A 7,979-nucleotide genomic window follows, 5' to 3' on the forward strand; every position below is an offset into this window, starting at 1 on the left:
TAAAAAAAAAAAAAAAAAAAAAAGAATTTAAAGAAAAAAAGAACAACATTATTAAAAACTGTTATGACCTAGAAGAAATCTAATCATATCCTTTCACATTACCATCCATGCACACCAATCACATAATCATCCAGCTAGTTGGAGAAAAATGGTTTTAGGTAATGAATTATTTTGCTTTTTTAATTCCCCTGATATGAAACTCAGCCAGATCAGGTTCATGAATTTAATTGTAAAATACGGGTATTGAGAAGCAACTGTCATTGGCGAAGGGCTTGGACATATTGTAGATGACAGTAGGAATCTGCCCCATAGTTATCCCTATGGGACGGACGGATAGAGGACTAATGTCAATTTCAAAAATATGTCTCTGCAATAATATTTTATTAAATTAATTATGTGAGGTTTGTTTGGTGCATTATGAAAAATGAGCACTATTTTTGAACAACTTAAGATACTTAACAGTAAATTATCATCACATACATCACAAAAAAGAAATGTATCTCTTTGAGTGTGCATATAGTGAGCTTGGATATATATATATATATAAAAGTATATTTTATTTAGTATTATAATATATTATTCTTTTTCATATTTTTATGTTAAATGATAATTCTTAAATAGATAAGAATGAATGAATTTATAAAAACAATCATCTCAACCTTTATAATAAATGACACCTAAAGGTTTTCTCAAAATTTAATACAGTTATTCCCATACATGTTGATTTGGCATCCATAGTTGTTATGGCCAAACTATTATAATGCAAATAACAGAAGGAAAAAAAAAAATACAAAATGCATTTTAAATGAGAACAGGCCACATCATGCCAAAATAATTTGTACTAAAATTCCAATCATAAGCAAAAATATACAAGTATAAAATAAAAAAATTAAAAAAATATTGTTCTGACATCAAATACAAAACTGCTTACTTTGCTTATAGTACTTAACATTTTATTCAGGGTTAAATTAAAACATCAAAATTCTCAACATTAGAGATACAGAAAATATATTACAAAAATGTATATGATATAGTATACAATCTCAGCATGCACAATTTATCAATTAAATTTGACTTCCTTTATACGTATTTTTCAAATCATGAGAAACAGTTTTTGGCTGATTTTTGTGATGAAACATTAGAAGATATTTTCCAAGAAGGGATGCTTTAAGGCAAACTGGCTTGCATTCATATTACACGTGGAAAAATCATGACGACGCTTATGCAGGCAGTCCATTCACCAGGATTCAAGCTATTAGTGTTCAGCTTCTCACCAGCTTGTCCACTGGCACACAACAGCCTCTTGTAATACATTATCTGCAGACATGAAATCCTGTATTTATATGAAAAGAAAAAGTTATACATTCAATATTAATTACAAAACCCATTTTCATACATGCCTACTGACAAATTATAAGTAATCCTCAACTCATGATGAGTATTGGTCCAATAGTTCCATCATAAGTTCATACTGATGTAACTCAGGGTCTTAATAAAATTATACCTTGGTATGTTTGATTATATTGTTATGAATAAGGCTTCTGTTTTACATGAAAATGGTTTAAGGAGGTATAAACTTATGTGACATTTATAAACAATTTATTTGCATACATTCACATGAATTTTATAAAATTAATACATATACATCCCTTTCATTAGTTGATAAGAACAAAAATATATACAAAATTCTTTTAATTAAAATAATGGATAAGTAACTGTTACTTATTTGAAAGAATTATTGTAAAATACAACTTAGTGAAAAATTATTATTCAGGTATGATCAGAATCCTATAAAAACAATGCATGTATGCATAAGCTGTTTATATTTTTCTGTAAAATAAACATTTGATCTGGACAACTGCATACTTTTATTTCAAGATGCTTTTTTAGTTAGGACTACCTAATATACACTAATGTTTGTGAAAATCACAACCATGAAGGAATTATGCACTTTGAACCAAACTTACATGAAATGTAAAGTGAATTAAGACATACAAATGATTAGAATTACAAAGGGATTATGCATGCATGAAACGAGAACTGGCAGTTGTAAAGGACTGTAAAGTTGTGCTGAAATCTGTTTATCATCCTCCGTCTGCAGTGAACATTTAATTTGTGCTCAGTATGCCTCGTCAACAGCAGAGGATGCCATACCAACAAGTTTGAACGAGGCCACATCGTCTGTATGCAAGAGGGTGGACTTTCATATCAAACAATCACAGCCCGCACGCAGCACAATGCCACAACAGTGATGCATGTTTGGAAGAAATGGACAGCGAGAACCAAACAAGGTGAAATCCTGGCAATGGGGCACACAACAGCACAGGACGACAAACACCTCATCTGCATGGCTGTGATGGATTGTAGAGCATCCTCTCGTATGTTAGTACAATATTGGAGCACAGTTACAAGTGTTCGTCGCTGTCTTCTGCAACATGAACTGCATGTAAGGGTTCCTCTACGCAGGATTGCCCTGTCGCTGAGTAACATATGCCTCCGACTTCAGTGAGCACTGCAACTCAGAGCTTGGCGTGCTCTGTGGCAACAAGTTGCTTTCTCCAACAAATCTTGCTACAATCTGGAGTATAATGATGACAGAGTATGCATTATTTGATGCATTCCAGGCACTATATTTTAGGGGAAAAAATTCCTGTGCACAAGCCTTCTTTAAGGTACAACAGGTTTTGCATCTTTCCCAGATATGTTGCTCAATCAGCATGCCTAGGATTTCATCGGTCAGCGACTCGCACGTACAGCTAGTGGGCCACACACTGAAACTGAACTTTCACATCAATTCAAAGCCATTCCCCAGGATTACATTCAGAACCTATACGATTCAATGCCACGATGTGTACAGGCTCTCGCTCAGCATGACAGAAACCCAAAGTACTGATTTTCCAACTTTCGTTTTTTTTTTTTTTTTTTTTTTTTTTTTTTTTTTTTGTAAATGTGATCGTTTACTTGTATCACTATTGGTAATATGCGGAATAAATTTCATTCATTTCCGACAATTCCTTCATGGTGTTGCATTTTTCACAAACATTAGTGTGTCTACAGCATCCAGTGCCTGCTCAGCATCCTCTCGTATGTTACTGAAGATAAATGACTAACTGAAGACAATTTTTAATCTCTATTGAAATGCCCGTAATGATTCATTGCTAAGCACAGAATCTTAAATAACACTTGTCACTCCTAGCAATGCCTCATTCTGCCTCTAGTCCATCATCAGAAAACTCCATCAACCTGCTGTGGAGAAAGCTCCACGTTTATAAAATCATTGCCATCATCTTCAAAGGCAGAATTACAGAGGTTCTGGGAATCCCATATTATCTTTAAATTCTTTCAAAGCTTTTCTCAAGCCTTTTCTTGTACAATGCAATCATAAAATGCTTGTTAAAATTCTACTCAGTATCAACTGTAATCTCCAAATGCGGCTTTATGAATTTGTGTCCATCATCTATACAAATTACACTGACCAAAAAAAAAAAAAAAAAGCATTATCTAATTTTTAAAATTACATTATCTTTCGGCTATGCCGAACTGGATGACGAAAGGGGCAATTCTCAGAACCCGCACATTTCCAGGAAACCCGTTATCGCTCAGATTGGGACCACGTGATCCTTCAGAAGCAGAACTTTCATCTGATTGGTTCATTTCTACCCCGGACAGAGTTTCAGCTGAAACATTTTTGGCGAGGTTTGAAGAAATATCACATAGCCACTACATTGTTTCTGTAGCTAGGTGGGATTCTTTTTTTTCTAAGAATCCTCCCATTTAAACCAGTGATACCAAAAACTTGTTTCTCAGGAAAGTCCCGTCTAGCAGGGACTGTTGATAGAAGTAAATAACCGCTTTAATCAACACTCACTAATAATATAGTACAATCACAATGACCAAAATTAGCCTCAATCCACTATGTCTAATCCGTTTTCAAAACACATGTTTCACTTTTGTGATAAGAGGAGAGTGGAATGTGGTAATGAACATGAGCTCAGCATAAGAGCGTATAGGTAGTGATCACTTTAGGTTTTCTACAAATGACATTGAGTGGATGAGTTGAATGTTGCCTTTTTTTCCCTCCGAGATAGCTAGATGGTGTTACTAGGTGGCTTAAAGTACAGTCAAAAGTCTTTAATCTGGAATGATCTATAATCCGGACCTCAAAGCTACAAACTTTCTGCACATGCTTAAACGCATGCGCATATGCGTTTAATGTATAATGGACGGTATAAGCTAAGCTAAAATTATCTATTTCAGTTAATGTTGCAGATTGCGTTGTTCCTTATTCTTCTAATTGGATCCGGCTTATTATTTTTTGCAGACTGTTAGAGCAATTTTATAAAAAGTAAGCTTGAACTTTCGATTATGTCAAAAACAGTTTCCGATTCTGGAGATATCAAAGGATTTACAAGCGAAAGCATGTTTTGATGTCCATCAAACAAAAAGTGGAATTGCTGCAAAAAATGGTTAAAGGCATGAAGAAAGTGACAGAGAGGTGATTTGTTTCTCTAACCGTTCCGAAATCTGTTTATCAATTTCGCGCTGCTCTGCGGGAGAGGAGGGGGGGTACGTTGCAGCGCACAATGAACTGGAAGTTGATCTGTCAGCACTATCCTCATCTTCAGGGCAGATGTTTTTATTTTATTCGGCTTATAATTCCTCACTAAATGCAGTATTTCATCTCGATGTCCTCCGTCTTTGATATGATTTAAATCAAATTCATCATTATAAATATCACGAATACACATGAAATAGTTTTCTGCTTACAATTTTCTAATTTCAACTATGCGTAATGTATGCTTTACACATGCGCACGTTGAAAGAAAAGTTTAATAAAGTAAACAAATAAATATTAAACTTTTTTTTGTAAATTTTGATACCCTTTAGATCATAATTGCTCTTTATTTCATATTTTTAATTTTATAATTTCTGCATGCCACCTTAAAAGATTTAAACTGATGAGCTATGATACAAAAAAAAAAAAAAAAAAAAAAAAAAACGATAATCCGAAATCGCCGAAGAGTCTAAATTAAAGACTTTTGACTGTTTATGATAACCAAATGAGCACCACAGCATTTAATGGGTTAATATACGACATAATTACACAGATTGGAATTTGCTAGCAAGTTTGCCCTTGAAACAGAAAAGAAAATTAAAAATCCTGCTCCAGAGGACATTCCAGCTGGCAACTTTATGAAATTTATAATTACTGTTACGAAATAATTTGATCCAGTTTTGTGAAATTAACAAAATATATGGCATTAATGAACTATACAATCATCTGATGCATATTTTAACTTTGAATGTCAAAACAGAATAGGGATTTTTTTTTGCACTGTGGCTGATTCTTACCTTTAGGTATAAAGATTATTATTATGATGCATGTTGCTTTATCGAAGACCTGCCAATGATGGATTACTATATCCCCCCCACTTTACAGTGCTCAAATTAATAAAAATATTTCCCTCATTTTCCACTTTTTCAATACATTATTAGAACGAGCTTTCCTATAGTTTAAAATGTATTTGTTGATGTGGTAATCGTTGTCTTACAAAGACAAAATCCCATAAATACATACAAAGGTTACATTGAACCTTTCTTCTTGTAATTTTTTACCTTAATGCCAACTTAACACAAGAACTGTTGAAACACAGTGAAGCAAACACAAACTGACATTCATTCTATGATTTCAGCTGCATACTCAACTTCTTGCCTACGACTCTGCAGTTGTGCAATTCTAAGATGTTTCTTCAAGTAAAAAATTGGTCGATGTGTACATGGATACCGAGGATGCGTAATTCTTAAAAATGCACCAAGCAGTGGGTGATTCTTCATTGTTTTTCTTGAAGTCCTGTTATAGATATTTTTGCATGTTTACAGAATTAATTCAAATTTGCAACCAGCGATATGATGAGTTAGCGATTCTCTAAAACACACGAAAACAATCGATTTGGCGACTTGGCAGTTTTTTTAAAATTCGCCAATCTAGACCATAATATGTAGTTTTACCATATTGCTGTTGTGAAAAGACATGTTTGAAGATGAGTACAAGTTTAACAATTTAAAAATACTGTAATCCTAAAAACAAATCATATGGACCATGGCAGACAAAAAAATAAGAAAGGCACTGCAAAAGCATATGGTTAGACATGGTCAGAATCTCATAAAAAATAGCACACATTAGCTTCTTGGCAAATCATACTTTGGCTCAACTTCAATGTTAATGTTTCTGGTTAAGTAGAAGCAACATTAAAACTGATTTGCAGTAAATGCTGCCAAATGAACACATAACTGAAATATTTGCTGATATTAAGAAAAATATTAATTTGTTCAGCTAGACATTTAGCACCAATGCTCATCCAATAACAACAACAAAATTATAAATTTGTTCACAGAATGTAATAAAAAATTTGTGTAAATAAGTACATAAGCAGCAGCAACAACAACAAAAAAAAAAAAAAAAAAAAAAAAAGCACATCAATATCACTGCCACACTATACAATTACGTTTGAATAAGAAAATAGAATTATGCGCACAGCATTGAAAGAATACCTTTGAAGTACACCATATTCATTTCTTACCCTGAATCGAGCAGAACCATGTAATTATTTAATCTGCAACTACATTCTGAAATTTAATAATACATACAAATTATATACATTTAATACACATTTTGTACCGAAATTAAATAATTACAAATATAGTTTTTACTAACCTATACATGCAGAAATTCAGGGAAAAAAGATCGCAATCACCAGTTTGCTTTAAAAAAAATGAATTAACATAAATAATTACAATTGAAAGCTATTCATTTAAGCAAATAATGAATTATAAATTTTACCTTACAATCAAGAATGAGAATAGCCATATCATACCCACACCACACTGCATACAGGCAAGAGAACATTAACTGGGCTTAATAACAAAACAACCATCACGGCAAAAGCTACTGCTTCTTGCCGCTGCAATTTTTAATTTCGATACAAATAACAGAATAATACTAGAATTGCTTACAATAAGTGTACATAGAATGTTAGGCTTTTGGTATTAATATTACACGCTCTAGCTCGGCTGAAGTTAATATGTTAATGTTTCTGGCTAAGCATGTTCAACTAGATGCATTATTAAAGCTGATTTCCAATAACGTCTGGAAAGTTGAGCGCAGATAACCAAAATATTTGCTCAGCCAGATATTTAACATTACTATTAATACGATATCAAAGAGAACATGAAAAAATGAGTATATTTCTTCAAAAGAACACAGAAATACAAGAATATATTACATATCGCAGTATTTAATAAGAAAAATGGGTGAACAAGTACATAAATGACACGAATTTTTTTTCTTCCTTTTAACTGCACACACAAACCAATAAACTATATACAATTCATAAATAATTTTGTATTCAAAGTTAATTAAATATTTACAAACTCAAAAATAATTCTTACCTATACATTCAGCAGAAAACGAATTATGCCTATAATTGCGGTCTGTGCAAGAAAAAATATAATGATTAAAATTCAAGAAAAAATATAATGATTAAAATTAATCAAAAAGACAATTAAATTAAAAAAAGACTATTCATTTAAGTGGAAAAAGCACTAGAATTTTAATTTATTTGAATTTCAACTTAAAATTTGGAACAATAGATATCACTCGCATACTTAAGACTACACCACCCCACCACGTTCGAGAACAAAATGGCGCTCGATTCGCATGGCACATTGGAGGCATGTTCATGCGCAGATGGTCTCTGCGCAACCAGTCGTACGTTTAGCATTTTTACCATGTTTCAGCTAAACGTCCGACGTCGTACGGGTAGACACTTCCCTCTTCCCCGCTAACCTCTTACTTACAATACAGATGAATGTTGCCAAACATTTGTGTTAAACAAATTCTAAAACTTAAGGCCCGTCTACACGTACCGATTTTATCGGCCGACTTTCTCGTACGATTTTATCTGCGAGAGCTTGCTTGT

General features: G+C 33.0%; 1 long non-coding RNA gene across 1 annotated transcript; it reads right to left on the minus strand.

Annotated features, from left to right (window-relative positions):
• Window positions 1-206: 206 nt before the first annotated feature.
• Window positions 207-7,685, minus strand: LOC146995613 (uncharacterized). The gene is made up of 3 exons (XR_015042433.1): window positions 7,450-7,685; window positions 6,716-6,762; window positions 207-1,333 (listed from the first exon to the last, which is right to left on the minus strand). It is a non-coding gene; the product is annotated as an uncharacterized LOC146995613 (long non-coding RNA).
• Window positions 7,686-7,979: the final 294 nt, after the last annotated feature.

This window comes from Stegodyphus dumicola, chromosome 8, assembly GCF_044657685.1.
Source record: "Stegodyphus dumicola isolate Sdum_Otavi_A_Nest chromosome 8, ASM4465768v1".
Lineage (NCBI taxonomy): Eukaryota > Metazoa > Arthropoda > Arachnida > Araneae > Eresidae > Stegodyphus > Stegodyphus dumicola.